This window comes from Pteropus medius, unplaced genomic scaffold, assembly GCF_902729225.1.
Source record: "Pteropus medius unplaced genomic scaffold, Ma_sr-lr_union100, whole genome shotgun sequence".
Classification (NCBI taxonomy): Eukaryota; Metazoa; Chordata; class Mammalia; order Chiroptera; family Pteropodidae; genus Pteropus; species Pteropus medius.
This window is the reverse complement of record NW_024352787.1, coordinates 22,778,741-22,806,397: the sequence shown is the minus strand read 5'-3', so window position 1 is coordinate 22,806,397 and position 27,657 is coordinate 22,778,741. Positions and strand designations below refer to the sequence as shown.

General features: G+C 39.1%; 1 protein-coding gene and 1 pseudogene across 5 annotated transcripts in view; both read left to right on the top strand.

Moving 5' to 3' along the window:
- GALNT17 (polypeptide N-acetylgalactosaminyltransferase 17) overlaps positions 1 to 27,657 on the top strand; it is a 408,494-nt gene that overhangs the window by 308,841 nt on the left and 71,996 nt on the right. The gene's annotated exons all lie outside the window — the stretch shown is intronic.
- LOC120591519 (60S acidic ribosomal protein P1-like) lies at positions 3,533 to 3,899 on the top strand (annotated as a pseudogene).

Here is a 27,657-nt window from a genome sequence, read left to right as displayed (position 1 = left end):
ATATTATAGATGGTCAGCAGTTCAACTGAATGCTTTTGAATATAATGGAGACATGTTGAGTGCCTTCTTTACTCCAGCAGGCACTTTCACTGGGGATACCATAGTAGATAGACATGTTCTCTGTCACCATGAAATTTATGGTCAGGCAGGAAAACCATTAATTTGACAAATAATTACCAGTGTGATGAGTATGAAAAGACAGGCTGGGAGATGCTATGGGAGAGTATAGCACGGGAAAATAACCTAGTCTAGAGAGTCAGGAAGAGGCTTCCTAAGGAAATGATGGTTAAGACGTTAAAAATGAGTTGAATTTAGATAGGAAAAGAAAGTGTGGGAGTGCAGTGTGGGAGTAAGACTATTCCAGGCAATTTCAGTTATGTAAGATGAATAAGTCCTAGAGATCTACTGTACAGCATAGTCTATATAGTTAATGCTTATCATACACTTAAAAATCAGTATTTTAGATCTAAAAGGGTAGATCTTTTGCTAAGTGATTTTTTTAAAAAATATTTTTATTTATTTTAAGATATAATTGACATTTATCACTGTATAAGTTTAAGATTTACAGCATAATGGTTTCACTTACATATATTGTGGAATGATTACTGCAATAAGTTTATTTAACATCCATCATATTATATAGATAAAACAAAAAGAGGAAGCAAAGTATTTTTTTTCTTGAGTGATAACTTTTAAGATTTACTCACAACTTTCATACCTATCATGCAGCAGTAAATAAATTCATCACACTGTATATTACATCTCCCTAGTAAATATTTATCTTGTGATTGGAAGTTTGTGTTTTTGACCACCTTTCTCCAGTTTCCCCTCCCCACTTCTTGCCTCTGGTAACAACAAATTGGATCTCTTTTTCTATGAGTTTGGGTTTTTTGTGTTTTGTGTTTTTTGTTTTTTGTTGGTTTTTTTTTTTTAGATTCCACATATAAGTGAGATCACATAGCTTTGTATTTCTCTGTCTGACTTATTTTGCTTAGCATAATATCCTCAAAGTCCATCCATGCGTTACAAATGGCAGGATTTCCTCATTTTTTTATGGCTGGGCAATATTCCATTATATATATGTACCACAACTTATTTTTCTATTCACCCATTGGTGGATGCTTAGTTTGTTTCCATTTCTTGATTATTGTGAATAATGCTGCTATGAACATGGAGATGTATATATCTTTTCGAGTTAGTGTTTTCTTTCCCTTCGGACATATTCCCAGAAGTGAAATTGCTGGGTCTTATGGTAGTTCTATTCTTATTTTTTTGAGCACCTCCATTCTGTTTTCCATAGTGACTACACCAATTTATATCCCCACCAACTATGCACTAGAGTCCCTTTTCTCCACATCTTCTTCAAGACTTGTTATTTTTGTCTTTTTTATGATAGCTATCCTAACAGGTATGAGGTGATATCTCATTTTGGTTTTGATTTGCATTTCTCTGATAACTAGTGATGCTGAGCATCTTTTCATGTACCTGTTGGCCTCTCATATATCTTCTTTGGGAAAATGTCTATCCAGGCCTTTTACTCATTTATTAAGTTGGATTATTTACTTTTTTGCTACTGAGTTTTATGAGTTCTTTCTATATTTTGGATATTAACCCCATATCAGATATGTAGTTTGCAAATATTTTTCTCATTCCTTAGGTTGTTTTTTTTCATTTTGTTGATTGTTTCTTTTGCTGTGTAGAAGCTTTTTATTTTTCATTTTGTTGCTTTTACTTTAGACGTCATGTCCAAAAATATCATTGTTAAGACCCATGTCAAGGAACTTTTTTCCTATGTTTTCTTCTAGGAGTTTCATAGTCAAAGCACCATTTATTGAAGAGACATTCTTTTCTATATTGAGTATTCTTGGCTCCCTTGTCAGATATTAGTGGACCATATATGCTTGGGTTTATTTCTGGGCTCCCAGTTCTTTTCCATAGATCCATTTGTCTGTGTTTGTGCCGGTACCACATTCCTTTGATTACTATAGCTTTATACTATAGCTTGAAATCAGGAAGTGTGATGCCTCCTGCTTTGTTCTTTTTCAAGATTGCTTTGGCTATTCAGAGTCTTTTGTGGTACCATATAAATTTTAGGATTATTTTTTCTACTTCTGTAAAAAAAAAAGAGCCATTGGAAACTTGACAAGAATTACATTGAATCTATAGATGGCGTTTGGGAGTATGGACATTTTAACAATATTTATTCTTCTAATCTATGAACACACAATAACTTTCCATTTATTTATGCCTTTTTCATGGTAGAGATCTTTTACCTCTTTGGTTATGTTTACTCCTAAGTATTTTATTGTTTTTGATGCTATTATAAATGGAATCGTTTTCTTTATTTCTTTTTCAGGTAATTTGTTGTTAGTGTATAGAAATGCTACTGGTTTTTGTTTGCTAATTATAAATTCTGAAACTTTACTGAATTCATGATTAGATCTAATACTTTCTTGATGAGTCTCTAGGATTTTTATTTATAAAATTATGTCATCTGCTAATAGAGACAATTTTACTTCTTCCTTTCCAATTCTGATACTATTTCTTTTTTTCTTTTTCCTTTTTTTTTGTATGATTGCTCTGACAAGGACTTTCAGTACTATGTTGAATATGAATGGTGGCAGTGGGCATTCTTGTCTTATTCTTAATCTTCGAGGAAAAGCTTTCAACCTTTCATCACTGAATATGATATTAGATGTGGACTTATCATGTATGGGCTTTATTATACTGAGTTATGTTCCTTCCATACCTAATTTGTTAAGAATTTTTATCATGAATGAATGTTGAATTTTGTCAAATGCTTTTTCTGCATCTATCGAGATGATTATATGATTTCAGTGTTCTTATCACAAAATAGTAGTAATATGATAATAGTAATAATAATAAATAAATAATGTAGTAGGAAACTTTTGAAGGTGATGGATATATTTATAGATTGTGGTGATGGTTTCACGGGTATATAATTATCTTCAAACTCATCAAGTTGTATATATTGAATATATATAGCTTTTTGTAAGTCTGTCATACCTCAATAAAGTGGTTTAAAAAAAGAAAAGGAAAATTTCAGTCAAAGAGAAAAGCATATGCAAAAGTTTAGAATCCCGAGAGGAAAACATGGGAGAGAACTTCAGAGGTTCTGTATGGCTGGAGCAAAGAAAGGAAGAGGAAACTGTTGCATGTAGTGGCAGCAATGTGGTTGGAGCCACTATATCCTCCAAGATTATAGAGGACTTGTAAACAAGAATTTGGCATTTTTATAAGGACCAAGGTGAACATTTTGGGGGGAAAAAAAGGTACACACATATATACATTGAATATATACGCATGCACACATGTGTGTGTCTCTGTGTGAGACTATATGGGACTATATATATATATGTACATATATACGTATATATATATATATATGTATATATATATATACGTGTGTATGTGTGTGTGTATATATATACATATATACACACAAGTGTGTATGTGTGTGTATGTATACACACACACACACACACACACACACACACATATCGCCTGCACCATGGCCTCTGTTTCAGAGCTCGCCTGCATCTACTCAGCCCTCATCCTGCACGATGATTAGGTGACGGTCATGGAGGATAAAATCAATGCCCTCATTAAAGCAGCCAATGTAAATTTTGTTTGTTTGCAAAGGCTCTGGCGAATGTCAACATTGGGAGCCTCCTCTGCAATGTAGGGGCTGGTGGACCTGCTCCAGCAGCTGGTGCTGCACCAGCAGGAGGTCCTGCCCCCTCCACTGCTGCTGCTGCCCCAGCTAAGGAGAAGAAAGTGGAAGCAAAGAAAGAAGAATCTGAGGAGTCTGATGATGACATGGGCTTTGGTCTTTTTGACTAAGCTTCTTTTGTAATATGTCAATAAAAAGCTGAACTTGTAAAAAAAAAAAAAAATATATATATATATATATATATATATAAACCATATATAATCTCACACACACACACACACACACACACACAAAATATATATATATATATATATATATATATATATATATATATATATATACACACACACACACATACATACATATATACATATATAGTCTCATATACCCATCACCAGCTCCTGTGAAGAGATTTAAGTGGGGTGAAGTCTTTAATTTTTTAAATTAAAGAATCATTAATTCTGCATTGTGGAGAATGGATTATAAAGCTGAATAGACTTAAGAAGAACAATGAGAGAAACTGGACCATGGTTGAGGCAGTTGGAGAAAACTGAACAAATTCAAAAAGTAGAGAAAAAGTAGAGGTGACAGGACCTGAAGGTTGGGTGTATGGAAGGGATGAAGGAAGGGAAGTGGCATCAAGGCTGATCTCAAGTTACTACCTTGAGCAACTGAGAGATGCTGAGGCTGTTCTCTGAAATAAGGGACACCTCTGGAGGAGGTTTGGGAGAAGGCAGAAAGATGATATTTTCTGTTTTAAATATGGTGAGTCTGCAGTTTCTGAAACACTCCTGTTCATCCAGTAGGCAGTTGGCTATGTGGGGATTAAGCTAAAGAGAGAAGATTTGCCCTGAGATAGATTTGACCACCTATGGTACATAGATCATATTTGATGTCATGAGAGGGAAGAGGTTGCCAAGAAAAAAGAGAAGAAAGAATAAGGCATAAGTCCAGAAGGAAAAAAAAAAAAGCAACATGTAAGTGGTGGAAGGAGCAGCTGGAAAGGAAACTGATAAGAAGTGACCTAGAGAGTGAGTTTGTGGCAGCTGAGAAGAGTGCATTTAAATACCCAAAGTTGGACTTAGAAACAGGAGACACGGAGGTCAGGGAATGGATATGAATGCCGTTTAGGGGGTATGTCCAACAGGAGCTGGTGGCTGACTGAATGTGAGGAATGAATTAGAGGGGAGTGTGAAGGGTACCTCTAGGTTTCCAAGCACCTGGGTGGATTTACTTAGAGAACACTTTCAGAAAAGAAGGTACTGGGTGGAGACTGGAGAAGTTCCATTTTAGAAACTTCAGGTTTGAGAAGTAGCAGTCCTCTGTGACCTGGCAGTGAGATGTCAATAGTAGAATGGAGTCCAACCAAGAATAGGGATTGGTAGAGGGATTCCAGGACAAGTGTGGGGTGTTCACCGTTACACTCAGGTATCTGCTGGACCATGGTGCTTAGGGTTTGGGCTGACTTAAAGGAGCTAAGACATGGCAAACCCTTTTATGATATGAGCCAGTGGCTTACAGCAGGTAGTTGCCATAATTGCTACACGTGAAAAATTAAAGAGTTAGGAAAATAGAGGGTTTTTTTTTTTTTGGTTTTGTTTTGTTTTAAATTCAGTACTCTATCTTTTTTTGATAAAACATTTTTAGGAAAAGATCTTATTTTTTTAAGGTGTTTATAACTTTCATGTCTGCTCTACACTCCAATTTCATGCAAGTACGTGAGTTTCTTAGCGCTCATCCAATGTTACTGTGTTTGCCCGTTTGCTTCTGTGGCATCTCCCAAAGGAAGATGGTGAGGTCCTACTAGAGCCACAGCTGACGAGTCACCTACCTGTAAAGTTTGAAAATCTGTAGTAACACTTTGCTCTTCTAGCTTTCACTGCTACACAGCATACTATGGTGCAGAACAGTGCCTTGTAGAACAGAGAAAGTTAATTTAAACAGAGTTTCTGGCATTAGATAGCAGGGCCATTTTACTGAAATGTATTGTTAACCTCTTAAACAAGAAAAATGTGTAGAAGGCTGAAAAAATACACACATGCATACACACACACGTGCGTGCACACACACACACGCACAATCACACCCCTCCCCCAAACAAACCTTTCTCAAAGGGACGGCCAGCAATGTGATATCAGTTGGAGAATAAAATGGCTTCCATAGAGTTTCTAAAATTCTTTAATCCTAAATTTGTACAGGCAGGGAATTCCACCCTGGGTAGATGAGGGGTTTAGATTATTTCACTTTTTTCTATTTTTCCCCTAAAAAAAAAATTGGAGAATGATGAATTCAGTCATTTTATGTTAATTTCTCTTATTTTAACATTTAATTATGGAATTGAATTTCTCTTATTTTAATTTAACATTTAATTATGGGAAATTAAACATAGACAAAAACAGAGCAGTCTAATGAATCCAAATGTCTTAATCATTCAGCTTCAACAAACAACATATATGTTTTTCAGCTGCTGCTCCTTGGCTTTTAAAAGCAAATCCTAGGCATCGTGTCATTTTACCTATAAAAACTTTAGAGGGTATTGCTAATATATAAAGACTTTTTTAAAACATAGGCTCAATATAAAATTAGTAAAATCCAATACATAGTTCATGTTTCTCAAAAATATTTCTCAAAATTTTGTATATGTGTATATATATACACACACATACACACATACACACATACATACATACACACATACACACACACACAATTGATTTGTTCAAATAAGGTTCCAAACAAGATTACACGTTGCATTTGGTTTATATGTCACTTAAGTATATTTTAATCTACAACATTTCTCCTCACCGTTTTCATTCTTGTGCCATTTATTTGTTGAAGATACTGAGTCATTTGTTCTGTAAAATTTTGCACAATCTGAATTTGGCATTGATTCCTCTTGATGTTTTTAACATCTTCCCCTAACTTCCATTTTCCCTAAGCTATAATTAGATCTAGAAGGTTGATTAGATTAGTTTTCTTCCTTCTTCCATCCCTCCCTCCTCTACTTTCTTCTTTCTTTCCTGGTAAGAATACTTTAGGTGGTGCTATAAATTTCCTAGTGCATTATATCATGTCACATCACATCTCATCTCCTCTCCTCTCCTCTCTTCTCCTCTCCTCTCCTCACATCACTTCATATTAGATCACATCACATTATGAGATACATAATATCTGGTTGTCTCAGTTTTAGTTATGCTTAGATTCAATAGTGGGGCCACATATTGTCAGCATGTTTCATCCATTATAAAATTCCCCATCAACTTTTTCAACTAATAGTTTTAGCAGCCACTAATGATTATTGCTTAGATCTGTTATTTCATTAGGGCCTATGAAATGGCGATTTTAAAATTCTACATTCATTCTGCATTTATAAGCTGTAATTCTTCTTTTGAGAAAAAGCTTTCCCTCATTAATGATTTGGATATTCTGAAATACAGTTCAAGAAAGGCCAGATAAATGTTTGATTCTTTCTTTTTATTTAAATATTTTTAGAATAATGAATTGGTGCTATAGCAGCTTCTAAAGGTGACCGATGAGGTTTTTTTTTTCTAATAATATTATGAACTCTAAGTTTTATATGTCTAAATCTATTACAGTCATTGTTCATCTTTTGCCCATTCTATATGTGTTTTTATTGAGATCTTATTTAAGACAATAAAATGTACAGGTTTTCAGTCCGTAGTCTAATGGGTTTCACTGTTATATACACCCGTATAATCACCTCCCAGAATGTGATATTGAACATTTCCTTTGCCTTAGAAACTCTGCCTTTACTCCTTATCAGTTCTCTCTATTTCCCCACACTGCCTCCTCTAGGCAACCATTTTCTGATTTTTATCATCATATATTAGTTGTGTACGTTCTAGATCTTCACATAAATGGAATCATACCTTGTATACTCTCTTCTTTCAACTAAAATAATGTTTTTGAGATTCCTTCATGTTGTTGTCTGTATCAGCGATTCATTCTTCTTCGTTGATGAGAAGTACTCCATTGTGTGAAGATACAGTAATTTGTTTATTCATTTTCCTGCAGAAAGATAGTTGGGTTGTTTCCAATTTAGAACTATTATGGACATTCATGCTTAAGTTTTTGGGGGGCATAGGTTTTGATTTCGCTTGGATAAACATCTAGGAATTGAATAGCCAGAATATAGGGGAGATATATGTTTAATTTTTTAAGAAACTGTCAAACAGGTGTCTTAAGTGTTTGTACAATTTTCCACTCCTACCAGTGCTATACAAGAGTTCCAGGAGTTCTACATCTTTGCCAGTATTTGGTACAGCCAGTATTTATTTCAGTGAATCTAGTAGGTTTTAAGTGGTTCTTCAGTATAGTTTTAATTTACATTCCTTTGATAGGTGATGACATTGAGCACCCTTTTTTGTGCTTATGGATAATTTGTACATCTTTTGCCTGTTTTTAAACATTGTGTTGTTTTATTTTATTGTTCATTTTTGGGATTTATTATGTGTTCTGGATATGATTGACTCTCCAATATATGTACTGTGAATAGTTTTCTCCAATCTGTGGCTTGTCTATTCTCTTCTATGTTTTCTTATAGAAGCTTTATGGTTCTAACTTTTTCATTTAGGTATATGATTCATAAAGGCCCTAAAAACAAGACACAGAATAATATCTTGAAGTAGGCAATACTTTTTTGGACTAGATACAAAGAACACTAATGATTTTTTTAAAGTGGTAAATTGGACTTAATCAAAATTTAAAACATACCATTTAATAAATGTATAGGCAAGCCACACACTGAGGAAGATATTCACAGTGCCTCTGTTTGACAAAAGAATTTTATTCTTATTATATGTAACAGATTCTAAAAATCAAGAGTAAAAAATGACAATGACATGAATAGCCACTTTTCAAAGCTTCTTACCTTCTGGCACAAGTGGTTCCAGTCTTGTCTTGTATATTTCAAGTCCCAGACCTGGAATCAGCCATTTCTCTAAGGAGCTCTGATTCCTTATAATGGGAGATGGTATTTAGAGTCCAAAGTCTTGTCAGTGAGAGTTCTCATTGCTACTGGGTTATCATTGTGTCTAAGCTTTTTTAAGGAGCAAAGCTGGACAATACTGACTTTTTTAGAAAGAAAAATGTAAATCATTACTTCCTACTAACATTTCCAGTTCAAATTATTTCACTTCTTTGATTTTATACTTACCTTTCACTATTCATATTGGCATAATAATAAATCTGATTCTTATTGATATAATTTCTTATTTCCTTAACTTACAATATATAAATAATAGCTTCTAAATAAAAATACCAACTAACAAGTTGACTGAATTGAATTAAGTATTTCTTTGTGGTGTGTTTTGCCCTTAGGATGTATCCCACTAGAGATGTGTAGTCAACATTCTATGTTTTAAAGGTATTTGAAATAATTTTTCTCAGTGTGGTTCTACTGCCTCCTTACTATAGAGTTATGTGGAAATGAACAATAAAGTTTTTTTTTTTTCTGTTTTACTGAGGTTACAAGTCAGTTGACTAAACTTATTTAACTTAAAGTTTTGGGTTTTTTTAAGATTTAATTTTTAGAGCAATTTTAGGCTCACAGCAAATTGAGAGAAAAGTACGGAGATTTTTCATATACTCTCTGCCCCCACACATGGACAGCCTCCCCCGTTATCAACATCCCTGCCCAGAGTGGTACATTTGTTATAATAGATGGACCTACATTGACACATCATAATAACTCAAAGTCTCTAATTTATATTATGGTTCAGTGTCTGTGTACATTCTATGAGTTTGGACAAATATGAAAGAACGTGTATCCATCATTATAGTACCATACAGAATATCATAAATTTCTCTACCTTAAAACTCCTCTGTGCTCTATCTATTCATCTTCCTAACCCCAGTCCCTGACAACCACTGATTTTTTTTACTGTGTATTGTTTTGCCTTTTTCAGAATGTTATATAGTTGGATTATACAGTATGTAGCCTCTTCTGATTGGCTTCTTTCACTTAGTAATACGTATTTTGGTTTCCTCCATGTATTTTCATGACTTGATAGCTCATTTTTTTTAGTGCTGAATAATATTGTCTGGATGTACCATAGTTTACTTATTCATTTACCCACTGAAGGACATCTTGGTTACTTCCAAGTTTTGGTAGTCATGAATAAAGCTGCTATGATCATCTGTGCAAAATTTTGACTGTGCTGTGTAGTCATAGCAATGTGTACCAAACACTGTTTGCAGATTGATTTCTACCAAGAACCCTCTTAGGCTTTTGGTTCTGTGGTATCCAACAACCCATACTGCCAGAGAAGCTGCAAGTCTTGGCTATTGCTTTTGTTTTGTGTGTAAATCTGTCCCAGCCCATCTTCACTGTGGCTAAGCTTATGTATCTGATTAGCCGGGGGCTCTATAATTATTATTCTTGCTAGAGCATTAGGGAAAAAATCCAAGAATTACCAGACATAAGAAAAACACTCGCTACACTCCTCACTCCCTGCCAAAGTGTCTTATTGATTATCAAAGCTAAATTAAATCCTTGCATACCAAAGCCAGAGAGGAGACATAGTCCATGTAGGAGTAAAGACGGGGACCTCAGAACTCTGAAATTGGAAAGGGAGTGTCAAGAAAAACCTACACTGCCATCAGTGAGTAGAGGGAGTAGAGAGCAGAAGGAACACCAGGAAGAAGAGAAGAAAAACAGCAGTGTGAAGAGCCTGCAGACCTTCTGTGTGTTCTTTATTTTATAGTACTTTTTTTGCACCAGAGTTAGTCTGTATTTGGTCTCTGGATGGTTCTTAAGAAGATAAGCAAGTAGGTACTAGGTTTGAGAATGAGTTTTCCACAAATGTCATTATTTAAACAAGAGAGAGAAGTACTTAAAAATAATATAATTTTAATTGGCATCAATATTGTGCCAGACAGTGTGCTAGGTACTTTCTAAACATTATGTTATTCAGTCTTCATGAGAATTAGTCATTACTGATCCCATTTTACAAGTGACAGTATTAGAATTGACAGAAACCAAGGAATTTGCCAAGATCTTGCAGCTAATGTGTAGAAGAGCCAGAACTCAACCCAAATCTATCTGACTCTATAGCTCTCTGTGGCTTTACTCCTCTATCGCTTGAAGTATTTATTCATCCAGAGCATCTCATTTGTCCACCCTCAGGATAGCTAGGACAACACTACAGATTATGCAGTGATGTCATCACGTAGTTGGTGGTCAGGATGTTGCTTGTATTAATACAAATCCTAATATAATTCCATTTGTAATAGATATAATCTTGATAACTCCTATATAGACACTGATAGATACCATGCCCATACATCTATTTCGTGTAGTACACTATCTCATATATAGAGAATTATAGTTATGTAATAAACAAAAATGTGTTTGAAACAGCATGAAATTGGATTTCCTCATCCATAAATTGTGTTATATTTATGTCTAACTTATAATTCAAGAAATAGAACAGCAATGTTGATATTTTTATAAATGTTGTCTAATGTGTTTCTATTAAGGGGAGATATATTTGCTGTGCTGAAATGTATTATCATAATAGCCAAACTATTTACTTTATCACTGGAAAATAGTGTGGCATTCTATCTGGAATTTCTCTTGCCTGCTCCCAGATCTCTTGTAAATTACTGTAGGCATTTGTGAATTATTTTATAGAAAGCATCCATCTATTTTTACATCTTCAAAAAGTCTATCACTTTCATTCATCTCCCTAGGAATAAAGCAATAATTTGATTCTCTGTAAATATGAACCTGAATTTACACCATCCTCTCCAGTTGAGACTTTAGTGATATGGATGATTTATAGCTCTATTTCTGGGGTAGGGGACTGAAAGGTGGCATCCTGGCCTGGTGTTTGTTGCCACTTTCCACTATTTCCACAGGAAGAGAGTGGGAATCAGCCTGTTTCTTTTCTACTTAGGGCATAACTGTTTTGTTCCCTGTACCATGTAGGCCTGTTGAATACCATACCACAAAGAACAAACAGCCTGTTTCTTGAGCTACTCTGTTTAGCCCTGGATTCGGTAGTTGGGTGGATATCTGCAAACAGACCATGGACACTGTGATGTACTCAGCCTTCAGGAACAGCCACCACAAAATTTTCAGGGCTTCAACAGGAAAGTAGTCAAGGCTTCTTAGATATTTTCTGTCCTGTGGATAACCCATTGGGCAGGTCTAGGTTACCCCTCTTGGTATCCTATTATTTGGCTTCTTGAAGAAAAGCTTGTCTGGGAAATGTCAGTGTTTTATTCCCTCTTCCTTTGGTAAGGTGCCAAAATGGGAGATGTCCTTTTGTCAGCTGTCTAGGGGTCCTGTGGGACCAAGGCTTTTTGGGTCCAGAAATCTGGATATTTCCAGGTGGGAAGAGAGCCTGAATAGTCACTAAAACGAGAAGGTAGAGGGTATGAACAGGAATCAGGACTAGAGTAGGTAGCCAGAAAGTTGGAGAGCCAAGAAGGCCAGAAGGAGAAATGATGCACCAGGAAAACAATGAGAAGAGAAACTCTGCTGCAATACCTGGGACAGGCAGGGTCTGGTACCCTGGGCTGGCTTTCTCACCTGTTCTGCAACATGAGGCTTAGGTGAGCTGACTGCATTTAAAAGCCCTCAGAATAGGGCAACCTATCACTTGGCTGCGGTCCCAATTGAGGAATCTGGATTCAAGCACGAAAGTATCTCTGACATTTCTGTCACATTCTGAATCTGGAAGGTATGTGCTGGGGACTCTACCTAATTGGAACTATTTGTCCTTGAAGGTCATTTCCTAAGTATTACATACCAACCTAGCTTAGCAAGAAAAAAATCTTTGTTTACGCTAATGGCCTTGATTTTTGTGGAAGCACTTATTTAAACCAGTTAGTTTGGGGAAAAGAAATCTAAGTAGAAATGTGGTGGATGGATTTGTCAGTCGTGAGCTTCACCTTTGAAGCCATTATCCATACATGTGCAAAATGCCATGTATAGGCCCTTCTTCCAGTTACAGCCACGTGTAGCCACTGTCTGCTTCACAGAGCATGAAATAGCACCCATTTTGACTATTTTGTAATTAATTTCCTTCCCTTTTGAAAATCTAAAAGGAAAATATATTGTGCATTTGGACACTTTATAAATTTTAAAGTACCCAAGCTTAGAACTACAACTCTGTGTTTCCTCTATGTGACAGAAATGGTAAGAATTAAAGCTTCACATATTTTCAAAACTTGCATTTTATACTCTTTTTAACTTTTTGGAGATATGTTCAAATTCTATTCCTCCTACAAGAACAACCATGCAGGGAATCACAGAAGGCCATTCTATTGATGCAATTACAACAAAAAGCTATTATTTTCTTTTTATGTTTTTGCCTCCATTTATGCTCACATCAAGTTCTCCTTTTTTGTTTATCAGATAATCAGCCAATTCTTTGGACTTAGAATGGTTATAGGAAATTTGGAGCTCTCTTTTGGAAAGTTATCGGGGGAAAATTAGCCCAGACCATGCCAGGCGTCTGGGACAAGTTGGGGTGGTACGCCTGAGTCTGAGAGCACTGGGACGGGTTTGGGGCTTGCTCTGTGGAATGGGGGCGTGCTCTGAAGATGTTCAGGCTACTTAAAGAACTGAGAGCCATGGCAGATTGTAGTAAAGCTAAGATAGGAAGAGGTCCACATTTAGGCAGAAAAGGGAGAGGCATTTGAGAACCAGATGACAAAAGAGTTAGGTGGGCTTGAGGGAGGGAGTTGGTTGATGTTCCAGTTCTAGCTGCATAATAAATTGCCCCAAAACGAATGGCTTAACATAACAACAATCATTTTATTATCTTTCCTGTGTGTCAGGAATGCAGGAAGGGCATAGTGTGTTATGAGATGAATTGTGTTCCCCCAAAAGATATGTAGAAGTCTTAATTTCCTATGCCTGTGAATGTGATCTTATTTGGAAATAGGGTGTCTTACTGATGTAATCAAGTTAAGATGAAGATATTCGGGCCAGACCTAATCCAGTACGATTCTAATCCAGTATGGTGTTCTGATAAGAAGAAGGGAGGCACACAAAGTGATAATACCTTGCAACACCAGATGCAGAAATTGCAGTGATATAGCTGCAAGCCAAGGAATACTAAGAATTGCTGGTGACACCAGTTGCTGAAGTGGCAAAGAAGGATTCTCCCCTACAAATTTTACAGAGAGCATGGCTCTGCTAACACCTTGGACTTCTAGCCTTTGGAACTGTGAGACAGTAGATAGCTGTTGTTTGCAACCACCCAGTTTGAGCTCTGTTAAAGCAGCCCTAGGGAATTAATACAGAAGGATAGTTTGTCTCTGTTCCACAATGTCTGAGTCCTCATCTGGGAACACTTAAAGGATAAGCACTGGAATCATCTGGCATGTTCGCTCACATGTCTGATAGCTTTCGCTGGCTGTCACCTGGAACTTTAGGTAGGTTCTCAGGTAAAACACCATCATGTGGCCTCTCCTGGTAGTCTGTTGGGTGGCTGGGTTCCAAGACTAAGCATCTCAAAAAAAACAGACAGGAGTTGATCATCTTTTATGCCCTTGCTACCGAAGTCACATAGTGACATCTACTGTAGAGCAGTAGCCCCGATCCATGGGGGTTCCAGGACCCCTAGTGCATACCTAAAACCATGGATGGTACCAAACCCTAATCAACTTCAATTTTGCCGAAACTGTGGCAGCAGCTTCTTCATCAACAGACATAGCCCCTCCAGTAATTTTGATATATTTTGGTTTAAACCTATTCCTGATCTGTAACCCAACCTCACTTGTGGGGTCATTGGTTTTGGGGATCTCTTGCGGAAGTCTTCATATAACCTCAATGCTTTCAGGCACAACACATTGCTGTCAATCAGAACATGTTTTATGTTCATGTTCATGTATTCCACCCACATATTTAATCTTAACTAAGCACTTACCATGCACTGTGGCTGTAACTTTTGCAGTTTGAGGTGTGACAGCAAAACTAGCACAGATTTATTTTTTCTTCACAATTTCACTGATAGAAGATTCGTTCTTACTGTGGACCTTAGCAACCTCAGCATAAGATTTTTTTTTTCTTATTAAGTTGAAAACTTTCACCTTTCACTTAAAGGAAGCACTTTACAGCTCCTTTTTTTGGCATATTGGAATTGCCAGTATACTGCTCTGGTGCTTTGGGGCCATTATTAAATAAAATAAGAGTTCCTTGAACTCAAGCACTGTGACACTGTGACAGTTGATCTGATAACCAAGATGGCTACTAACTGACAAGACAGCTACTAAGTGACTAATGGGTGCAGAGCATCTACAGTGTGGAGAAGCTGGACAAAGAGATGATTCACATCCCAGGCAGGATGGAATGGAGGTCATAAGATTTTATCGTGTTGTCAGAAAAGCACACAACTTAATACTTATGAATTGTTTATTTATGGAATTTTCCATTTAATATTTTTGGTTTGCAGTTGACTATGGGTAACTGAAACCATAGACAGTGAAACTGTGAATAAGGGGAGACTACTGTAGTCACAATTCAAGTGGAACCTTGAGTTCAAGAGGAGAGACACAGACCCCACTTCTTAATGGGCAGAATATCAGAGTCACAGTACATATGGAATGGGAGAGATCATTGCAGCAATTTTTGGAAAATACAATCTGCACATTGAAGAACACTAGCTGAGGGGATTAGATGCCCCCATCAAGGGCAGGGGGCCGGGGCAGTCTGTCCTTTCTCACTTCCCTTTTCTACTCTGCTGTCTCCTTTATGAGCTATCCATGCTGCCACATGTGGTCCTTGCAGCCTTGGTCTGGTCTCCTCCCTGAGAAAGAATTAAATTCAGTTTAATAAACATTTTCTGAGTTTTGGGTACAAGAAAGTGTCAGCAGCCAGGAAAGTTTACAGGCTTAGAGGGGTTACAGCAATGGAGGACAGATGACAGACATACAGTTGACTGTAGTGCAAGGCCAGATGTGATTAGTGCTGTATAGTGCAGGGACGAGAAGTGTTGGGGACCCTGGAGACTGAAAGCGGTATCTGGGCGGAAGTAGTGGGGATTGGCTCCATCTCAGAGTTCCCCTACAGCCAGTGCCACATGACCGCCTGGCTTGGCAAGGTGGGGCCTGTGGGCCTTCTGCTCCCAGGCACTCTCTGTGCCCTCTAAGTTCTTGTCTTCCTCATCTGGGCGTTTATCTCTTCTCATGATCACCACACTCTACCACAACTGCACCACGCCTTCATCTCTTACTCTGAGTGGAGACATTGTTTTCTAATTCAGAAGGCAGGAACAACCCACATTATAGAAGAAAATTGTCTCTCTGGTTATATTGGCTGACTCCCTCAGAAGCAGCAAAGTGTGTCCTTAGCATTCTGTGGCCAACAGCTGGCTTTATGGGTCAGCAGGGATAAGGCTAACACTCACATCACAGAGGCACTGAGTTCACACAGGTGACTACAGCAGCTGTCTCTATTTTTCTAATCTGCATTTGACACTAATTTTATATTTCCAGTTTGACTTTGGGGTTTGTTTAGAGCCTTTTTATTTTATTTTTAATTTAGTAGATTTAAGATAGACCTAGGAAATAAATCTATAGAATTGAGATATATCAACCAATTTTCTAGAAATATTTTAACATAGAATTAGAGATGAAAAGAATTCTATGGAAATGTCTAGATTTCAATCAATATCAAGCATCGACTGTGTACTGGCACTCCTCAAGGCTTGGGGTATTCCGACATCATAGAATTGGCAGTCCAGCTCGGGGGTCGGGCTTTAAGTAACTCAGCACACACAAATGGATGCACTGGGATAACGGATGTGAAGGAAGAGTACTGAGTGCTCTGAGAAAGAACGGAGAGTTGAGGGGTGGACTGGGGACCTTGTGATCAGGGAAGATCTCTTTAATATTGAAGCACGACCTAAAAGGGGAAGGAGGCATCAGAGAACAGCCAAGAGTGTTCCAGACAGAGAACAAGACAGATGGTTCCTTGAGCTCTGGAGACAAATGGATTTGTTGGGTTCTAGGGCCTGAGAAAGAACGATATATGGCTGAGCAGAATGATGAAGGTGCAGGCTGAGAGTGAAAAGATTGGAAAGGCAGGGAGGGGCCAGACCTTGCAGGACCTCGTAGGCCACCATGTTCATTGGGGCCTTTATCCCAACATAAATGAGAAGTCACTGAAAGGAGAACCGCATGATTCCACAGTAGACTTGGGTGAGAGGCAGGTCTGAGTGGAGAAAGGCTAGTCCAATTGCACTGGGAAAGCCGTGACCAAATGCTTTTAGGGCTTTTGTTCTCTTTTATTTAAAAGATCAGTGCCACCCTCTGACAGTCATACTCTGTGAGTCTCTGGGGGATGAGGGTATAGCAGGGGTGACCAGAATTTGGGACACACCAGGGCCTGGGAGCCTTATTGGTTGTGAAAATATGGTCTTAGCTAGTGCCTCAAGGAGCCCTAAGTTAAGTCTTGCTCTGTCACTGCATCTCTCTGTGCAGTCTTAAGAAAGGCCCGTCCTCTGTGAGAGCAGCTCTGAAGTCCAGCCTAAGGCCAGCTGAAATTTATAACTATGTTAGTTCTTCTGCCTGAGTTGAGGCCCCTCAAAGGCTCCTAGTGTAAACCCTTCAAGAGGAATTTCTCACCTGGATACTCTTGACATTTTGGGCTGGTAATGTCCTATCGTGGGGGGAAGGGGTATCCTGTGTGTTATAGGATGTCTAGCAGCATCACTGGCCTCTACCCACTAGATGCCAGTAGTGTCCCCACCCCACCAAGCTGTGGCAACCAAAATTATCTTCAGAAATTACCAAATCCCCTTGGGGGAGGGGAGGGAACAAGGCCACCTTCGGTGAAGAACAACCGATTGAGACCACACCTTCTCGAGGGGGCAACATGCCCCTATAGGGGTAAAAACACTGGTTCTTGGAGGGGTTAAAAATCTTGGGTATTGCAATGGTTGCTATCCCTCCAAAGGGCCACAGTACATAAACAGATATACAGTATATCCATGGTATTAATATTTCATAGAGGAAGAAGTCAATTAGAAAACAAATGTCTTCTTAGGGGGAATGATAAAAAACAAGTTGAGAAAGACTTATTTAGACCAAGGGAGAGCCAGTTTTTCTGGAAGGCTATAGAATAAGAACCTGGAAACTGAAACGGAGAAGCAGAGGGCTTCCAACAGTGGGAAAGTGCAGGTACCAGGGACTAATCATGATAACTAACAATAACCAGTGATCATGGGCCAGGCGCTGGGCCGGGTGGTTTTAGTGCATACAGTAATGTTATGATGCAGATGCTCTTATGTATTTCTCACTTTGCAGCCGAGGCACACACAGGTTAAGAAGTTGGCAGAGCCACAATGAACAGTCACTGTCCAGAGGTCATGCCCTGTACCTTGCTAGATGAGTGTGACGTAAAGAGCCAGTTAGAGGGGTTTGCACCTTGGTGTGTAATGTGGGGTCATGGATCACTGGAGAGCAGGGAACCTGTAAGATAACAGGGAGCAGCAGAAGACAAGATAATAGGGATAAAAGTTAGACTAGAGGGAGCTAGCAAGCCCAGAATCTGACAAGCATGGAATAAATCAAGCTCAGAGTTCAGTGAGATCCTTAAACTAACCTTCTCCAGGTTAATTTCAATCTCTTTCCTCCCCCAATGGCTACAGAGTGAGACCAGAGCAGGCGTAACTGGGCAGCTGCAAATAGATTCTTTCCAACTGACCCATGCAAGCCCCATGCCATACCCTTTCACACTGACTAAACAAGTCAGTATGCCACTTGACTTCCCTCTGGGGCCTATCTCAACGGAGTTATTTCTTATCCCAAGCACATGATCTTTTAGGGAAGGAATTTTGTGAGTATCCCTAATTTAAAAAAAAAATGCATAAAGAATTTTCCACCTAAGTCGTATATCTCAAAGAGAAATAACACTTATTTCATGCCATTTGTTTTTGGCAAATATTGCTCTCTTCTCAGACTAAAAATTTTAGCTATTTTTTTCCCTCAATATGTGCTAAGGAAGTATTTTAGGTTCCAGTCCAAAGGGCCCATAGCTTGAGAGGCAGCTCCCAGCCCCCAGCATGCACTCCAAAACAGATCGACTCTCTGTTGCTCACCAGTAGTGACCTGGGAAGGCAGTAAAAACTGTATCTTTGATGTTTCAACTATGAAAAAGTTGCTCTAATGTAAAGTAATTGGAGCATTTCAAATTAGGAATGGAATTATAACTGGCTTTACATGTTGGTTTCTCCAAGGTGCTTTTGCACACAGATTAGGTATCACTCCTGCCTCTCTCTCTCTCTGCAGCTATTGAGGAGTCCAGAGTACCTGTAACCATGAGGCAGGGGAGATGCCCACTAGGTCACTTTCAGGCTCCCAGATTCACTGTAGAGTTCTGTCAAGTGGGACCTCCAAGTTCATGTGTCTGTTGTCAGCCAGCCTGTGCTTCAACCCTTCTGATAACAAGACACTCACCACCTAACACCTTTCCTACCACTGGACTACTTAAAGCACTGGAACTAGGCAGTGTTTTTAGTGGCTTGCATTTTATAGTGCTGACCATAAACCAGGTACTGTGCTAAGTGCTCATCATCTTATTTAATTCTGTGAACTGTCCAGTGAGCTATTATTATTAACATCATTGCATAGACAAGGAAATTGAGTCACAAAGCTATCAAATGGAGGAGCCAGGTTTTGAATATAAGAGGCAACTCAGAGGCATAATGAACTACTATGCAATATTGCCTTATAATTTGTTACACTGTAGCTCTCATGCAAGGGTACTGGTTCTACCCATTGAAGTTCTATAGTGCAAGTTCAATTCCTCTTCTGCATGAAATTTCTTCAGGTAATTGACCCCAGTGGTGGGCCCTATCCCATCCTACCCCTACCTCCATCCCAGTTCTCCCTTCTGAAAGATAAACATACCTAGTTCCTCCCTGGTTCCTCTAATCTCATGCTTCAAGTCTCCTGCTGCCCAGGGTCTTCTCCTCTCGTGTTGCCAAGGGAAGAACCCAAATGTTCACATATAGCAAATAGCAGGTGAGGGGCAAGGAACATGTCCTATTTCTTATTCTAGAAATTTTTCTTAAAGCCTAAGATCACATCACACTGTGGATACAGAGTGAATAAACCTACCTGTTTTCCCACAGACAAAGAAATGTTCTTGGGAATTCCCTTCAAGACTAATCATGGAAGCTGCACTGAGAAGAACCGATTCAGGGATACATAGACAGCCGTCCCCATTCCTCACCCTCAGACTTGTCCCATTCTTCAACACGATGTATTTAAACTCAAGGAAGACTCGCCTTTGTGCCAACATTCTGTGTATTCATTCATTTATTCAATATTTACAGAGCGAATAGAGAGCCTACTAGGTTTCGATCAGAGCCCTGAGTTTTAGAGAATAAACATAGAGAATTCATGGGTCCTGTTCCCAAGAAAGCAAAAGACATCATCTTATTGGCGGATATAATAAAGCACGATGAGCACAATCATACAGATGTGCCAGGATAATCTTGTATCAAAGAGGATTCCAGGGCCGGGGGTCCCAGAATCACTTCTGACTGCACCTTAAAAGACAGGCAGGAGTAATGATGTTCCAGGGGAAGAGGACAGAATGTGCAGAGGAAAGAGAAATTCATTCAGCCTAAGGGAAACTTTCCAAGATCAAGGGTGGTGAGTTAGTATAAATCATATTGGAGGAAGCTTACTAAATTTAAATGTTAATGGACTGCAACTAATAGTACACACTCTTTCATATGTCACTCAGCCCATTCCAGCTCTGTTATCGTTTGTGGCTGGAGTGCTCAGATGGCCAGTACTGAATATGAAGAGTGTAAAGGAAACTCCACAGCTCTTATCTTTAAGCATGATCTTTTTGTGAAATTGTCCTTTCTCTTATCTCCTTCCACATCAGGGATATTCTATTCTTATTGATCTTTTCTAGCTTCTGATCTTATTGCATGGCAGTAACAGTACATCTCTATTTTCACAGAGGATCTAAAGGTTCTTACTCGTGATATCCTGGTGGTCTGATCATAGTGTCTCATCTCTCAGTGGCCTGAAACCCACCGTCACCACCCACTGCTCTTCCAGCATGTATATGGTCATATGATCAGTGAATGTTTCTTAGGGTATATTTGGTTTTGCTGAGTTTACTTCTGTCAGCTTTAGTCATCGCTGCTAACTATCTTTCACACTCACATGCACACAAACAGACACACACGAATCTCATTTTCACATTCTTGAATCACAGGTCTGCACAACAGGGTAAGACAGACTGGTACAGTCAAGAAGGCACAAGCAGTATTACTAGAGTGTATGTTTAATCTGAAAAAGCTGGGCAGTGTAGGAGGAAGGCAAAGCTACACAAATTTCTGGTCTTCAGAAATAAATGGCTTGCTCCCATGGAGCTTTCTCCTCAACTGGCTGTCTTATTAAAATACAACTTAATGTCATCCAAAATGGTGAGAGAGTGAGAAGCTCATTAAAAATGCTTCTAATACTGCCTGAGAACTCTAAAAGTTTTATCATAAATTCATTGGGCTCAGGAATGTCCATGAACAAACAGGAAAAAATATATCCAAAGCCTGTGAAAACATTTTGTAACACAAAACAATAAAGTCATAAGAGCTTAAAGGTGTACCTACATTATGTCTTACCTGAAACCCATGGAAAAGTTAGGAAACAATTATTACAGATTATCAGCAAGAGGAGAAGGCTTTATATCTATTAATCGTAAACAGGGTGGCACATAAGAAAGTGAAATTACAATGCTACATGTACTATTTTTTGTTGTTACAATAAAAAATAAAATTCACACTGAAGAAGATAAACAGATAAACAAGAAACATTTCCAAAAGAATGTGAGAAAAGATGACACATGGTAATAAAACATAGACATGTAATTTATGAATAATAGAAGTTCCCAAGGAAAAGAGGTAAAAGTCTTTGAACAAAAAGAAGAAAAGAAGAACCTCCTACCTCTTGATTTTCACTCTTCCTTTGGTGATTTCTCAATAGAGCAGACCAAATGTGAACCAGACCCTCTTCCTTTCTTGTTGGTGGTCCACGCAGAGAGATACACTGACATTTTCTGAAGAACTGTATCAGGATAGGATAAGCTATGCTACGGTACAACTTTACCTGAACTTTCAGATGCTTAACACACAAAAGTTATGTCTCAATTACATAAAGCTCAGTGAGAGCTGGGTGACACTCCAGGCTAGTTTCTTTCCCAGTGCTAGTTCAGGGAACCAATCTACTTTCAACTTGCATAACAAAGTTCCTGTAGTTCTGTTTCTCTAGGAAAATTCTGTTGCCCTGAAATATGTATGACAAATTCCTCTCTTGTTCCCCAAAATGTGTGTGTGAGTGCATAGTCATATAGTCATCTTACAGTGCCCCCTTCTGGAACTGGATTCCAGGTCACAGCAGGGAAGAGAGAAACTAGAGACTCATGTACCAGTTTTGTTCTTAAATGCTTTGGCCTAGGTGCGACGCATGTTATTTCCACTCACCACTCACAAGGCTTCATCTAACAGCAGGGCAAGCACATGGATAGTGAGATTGATTGGGAATATTCAATCTCAGTCAAAAATCTCAGTGAGCAGCAAATATCACTGTCACAATAACCTTAGTAAAAAACACAATGAAAGGAAAATAGTTACACAGATATAAGCAGTATTAAAATAATAAAGTTTACAAGGACTGTCATATATATCATTCATAGTTCTTCTATAGTAACCACCAAAGGGGACCAGAACACCACCTGGTTTCCTTCCCTCTCTGCCCAGGTCCACAACAAATACTATCTCATTTTTTCACCCAAACATATAGTCATTTGGACATCCATTATTCTTCCTGATCAAAGCCAACATAGGATGTTCACTTGTCTAACTCTTCTCCTCCAGAGCCTGCATTATAGCCTTGATGCCTACATTGAAGGATGTGCCTTATTCCACTTATTTGGCATTGGTTCACTTATTCTGAGTTTTTTGGCTGGGCTTGGCTGTGGAGATTATGGATTCAGAATGAGTGAGCATTTGAGGTGTGGTCAGGTCCCAGCAGGCCTGAAATAGGATGACTGGGGTTACAGATGTCCCTTGTGAATAGTGAGAACTTGAAGAAGAGGGAAAAGAACAACTACTGTGGAGATGAAGAAGGATCCAGGTATAAAACATCAGATGAATCAGAATTGCCACAAGAAAGGAGGAATTGCTAGTCCACCATTCTTAACATATGTCACACTGAGAAAAAATTAGAAATTATATTGTGGATATGAAAGATGCAGTTAATTTGACTTAATCATATTTAACAAACATTTATTCAATTGTATGATGAATGAATTAACACACATAATTAGTAAAGGTATATATTTTTAGAACTTGAATGCCTTCCAGAAGGAGAGGATAACTTCTTTTCAAATGTCCATGGATCAGACACAAAAATTGCAAAATTTTCATAGATTTTAAAAAGCAGAAATTTTACAGATCTTATTTTCTGATCAAAATGTAATAAAACCAAAAATTAATAATATGGAATTAAATGAAAAGACCCCTGGAGGAAAGAAGTCTTGGACACTTAAAAATGCTCCTAAATACAGCATTGTTGGACAAAGAACAGGAAGAAAATCCTAACGAGCTACTAAGAAATAATACAATTGAAATCAGCATTATCAGAACGCAAGGAATATTGCCAAAGTAACTCTCAAAGGTAAATTAACAGCTTTCACTGCAGTCATTACAATTACATGAGGCGGTGGGGGAATCAGAAATATTCAGTCTCAGTCAGAAGTTCCCGAGGCTGGTGGCCACACAGCCTCTGAACCTGTGTCCCCAACTCTTTATTTTGCTCCACATCCAATTCACACAGAAGTTCCCTCTGAGCATCCTAAGATTGTGCCCATTGCCTACCCTCATTTAGACCCTTATTTCTGCTCCCATGGGATTTTTCAGCAGTCTCCTCTTTCTAAATCAGGGGCCTGCTATTCCCCTCATGAGAAACATTTACTGTGTCCCTACTGCTGTCAGATTGACATCTGTCCTCTGTTAGCGAATGCTTAAGGCCCCTTCTGCAAAGGACCCCAGCCCAATGTATTTGATTTCAAGTTCTAGCTCAAGTGCCAGGTGAGTTGTGCTTACAAGAAGTCATTCATTCCAGTCCAGTACTCTCCCCTGCACCCCATGCTCATTGTTGGTGTGACACTATCATAACTGTAGACAAATACACATCTGTTGTCTTTCTTCCCAGTACCTTATAAGCTTCTTTCCCATGTCCTACTACTTTCATGAACCTCTTTGCCCCTCTTCATTCTCACTGTGCCCCAGTACAATGCTTTTAGCACAGAAATACAAGTGAAATATTTGCTAGATGACAGAATATCCTTGTCAGGCCTAGAGCAGTCATAGGTACTCAAAAAGTCTTTACTTGCTTATTGGCAGTAATATATTAAACCCTTAGGAAAAGTAAAAGCTATATATCAACCAGTGCCATGAAAGTGCTAAAAGAATTCAGAGGAAGAGGAGGGTCATGGGATGGAATAGCCCAGGATGCTCTGATGTATTGCTGACTTTGCAGAAGGGAAAGCCTTGGAACAATGAAGGAGCTCATGGCCTGGAACTGCTGGCTGGAGGAATGTTACCCAAAGCAGAGAGAGGGAGGGTGTGTGAGGACAGTGGAGGAACCATCTTAGCTGGAGGGGACAGTCCCCAATGAAGCACAGGAAAGTTAGGACAGGTTACATATCCACCACCTAGCCACAATTTGGGTGTGAGTTGGCCCTATCTCCTATCTCTAAAGCACTGGTGGTTGAAGCAATTGGTATTATTCAGACCAATGTAGGTTTCTTTGTTCTTGGAAATTTACCCAGCTGGAATTAATGTCTATGAGTTCAAATATAATGTCCCCCCAATGTAGAAGACTTTGTTTACTGTTTGTAATCTTAGATTAAGAGTAAAGGAATTCAAAGTCAGACCTGAGTTCATGTAAATGAAAGAAGAGAGAATTTTACTGAATTATTTGGATTTTTCCCTATGTTGGTTTTCATCCCACATTGCCGAGCAGCTTAATCTGGCACAACTCATGCCCCATCTGAATGCCTGCATATGGAAATAGCCCTTTAGACACTTACGATTAGTCACTGTATATTGTGCATAATTGCTCTGCTGGCATTTCAGTGTGGACAACTGGCCTTCAGCTCATGCCCTTCATGTGCTCAGTTAAAATTAGTTAAATCAAAGGAATGCATGGAGAAGAGATTGTGTTTAGCAAGCCATTGTGCTGATATTCTGATTAAACATAAGCTTTTTAGCGTACCGTGTCAATGAGACATACTGTCATATTAATAAGCTGCAAATTCTAAATAATTGCTTGATAGAATGAGAACCTGAAGCAAGGGGTTTCCAGAATGCTGATTATTCCTCTCAGTAACGGAAGACAAGAGAACCCATTCCTGCAATTGTTTTGCTTTGGAAAGCGATAGGATATTTTGCCCTGGCATGTTGATGAAAAACACTAAAAATTTTCTTGGTGATTCTTTTGTTTCCTTTCCTCTGAGCTTCTGATTTATTCACACATTCACAGACATCAGCTGGGCAAGTGAACATTTTCCACATGAGCCACTCAGTTTCTGTTTGTGGTCCACATGGATAGCAAGTACCTTCTTTCCTGGTCAGAGAAGGGAACTTCTGTGTTCTGAGCTAGCAGAGTCCTCAGGTACAAACAGAACTTCCCCTGGGAGTCAGAACCTGAAGGCGGATGACTTGGCCACCCGCTCGCTCTGTGATTTCCAGGCTCCAGCAGACATTTTTGATGTGAGGAGGCTCAGCTCTGAATCCGAGCCAGCACTGGTTGTTGGTTCCAATTAAAAAGCAATTGCATTCCCAGCAGTTCAAAGCTGCAGCCCAAAATACTGCATGTTCAGAAAAGCTGATCTTTTCTGAGAGGCAATTACTCCATAAAGGGCTAGATGCTGCCAGGGAAGGCTAACGATGGTACATTTGTGTGTGATAAAAATATTTAAGTTCAAAGAAGAAACCAAAAGTAGATGATTGACTTTAGAGTTATTCATAGATGGCGATGAGGATTTTCTGTTGGTCTTTTCTTCCCCCAAGCATTAAGCAGACCATTTATTAGTGAAGAAATAGGAATTGACCTTCATCAGACAGCAAAGAAACAGAGCAACCACATTAAGGAAATCAAAGGTGAAAATACTATGGGGTTAGCATTAACCAGCCCTGGGAAGCAGTCTCGTTCTATAGGTGTGTGAGTCAGATCAGCATCTGTTTTTCCATGAGCAGTCAGTCTCTGCTTTCTGAGAGGACCGGTCAAGATATAGAGCTTGAAGAGGCATTTTAGATCATTGCCTTCTGTCTCTGCCACTGGTCAAATGGTTGTGTCTGGGTGTTTTTAGTAACCCTCTCTACCCTGTTTGGCTCTAGGACACATAATTTCAGACAAATCATAAAACTGAGTCAAGAACTCTGATTTCTTTCAGGGATACCTCCCTCGCTTTTAAGACCTGGAGCATGTCGTATAACCTCTCTGGGCATTCACTGCGAGTTGCAAGTAGCTAATTTTATTTTAGACTTTTTAGTTCATGATTTTATGATAAAATCATTTAGCCTCATCACCAATAAATTTAATATTTCAAAACAAAGAAGTCCCTTAATCTCCAGTTTCTTGTGATCATATTAGGTTGGACCAACCCAAATGTTTCTTCTGGAGAAGGCCAAGAGATCATTCCTGGGGTCATTTCCAATGTCACAATTCTTGTTTTCCTTAAGGAAGAAATGGATAACTGTTTCCTGCCAGGACCACCAGCAAGACTGATGAGAATCTTCTAGCACCACTGTGGTAGTTTCTGGCAGAGAGGAACGTTGCCCTAAAAGAGGAAGTGCCAGCAGGGGGGTAGGGGGATGGCGAGGCCAAAGCATCAAGAGAGAGAGAGAGTGAGAGGTTCATCTTATTGCCAGTGTTTCGTGTAACTTAACAGGCTGTTTGTCATATTTAATTTTAGATATAATTATTCAGTCGGGACCTTATCCAGACTGGCTTTTAACCTGGTAGCCTGCTCTGCCCCCTTGTCCCAAGGTCTGCCACTCTATTACTTTCCCAGCCCTCCATCTGCTGGCCAGCCTTACAGGTCACCTAGGGCATCGGTTTCAGGTGTAGTTTTTACAGCCCGTGGAGTAGATTAAAGCAGCCGGCTCCCTTTCCTGTCATTAGCAGCAAAGTGTTGTCTGCTTTCTTATTCCCTTACTCTACATTAGCTTCTTTTCTCTCCAAAGGACTCAGAATGAATGAGGCCATGAGAAGAGGCATGGCCTGCACTTGGCTTGGCAGGATCAAACAGTGAGGTTTTCTCTGATGATTCCAGGTGGAGGAGGCATCGCCCTCATCTCTCACACCTCTGACAAAGGCAGGTGCAGCACAAAGCAGCAGGAGCTTGTGGTCAAAAGCCTAGATTTCAGTTCTGAATGTGGTGCTTTGATGGGCAAGACCATGCCTCTGTCAAATGGAGCAAGTGTCTGTCCAGCCAACCTCACAGATGGACGAGATCAGAGGCCCTAAGATGGTCCATTCAGCAGCGCCGTGTAAATTGTTAAGACCTGCATACATGTGCCTGGCAGGTGGTCTCCAGCTTATGCCCCAACCAGATGGGAATGTAGCTCCTATTAGAATCTGGGCCTGTTCCTAGAACCTAAGGTAGGCAGTTCACAGTGGTGGCTCAAGCTCAGCTTGAAGTCAACTAAATCCAAGGTGCCTTTTCCTCCCATCTCCTCAGAAACTTGATCATTTCTTTTGTCCTCTCCTTTTCCTCAAACTTTCCCTTTCGTTGGCACCTTTTTTCATCATAGAAAGGGGCCGGCCTCCTCTCCTCCTAACTGCAGTTTTCTCTCCTCCTTTTCTCATCCAGGCTCTAGAAATAAAAAGTGGTCCCACGTACCACACTTCCCCTCAGTTTGCTCCATCTGTTTTCCCTGGATGACTCTTCTGGA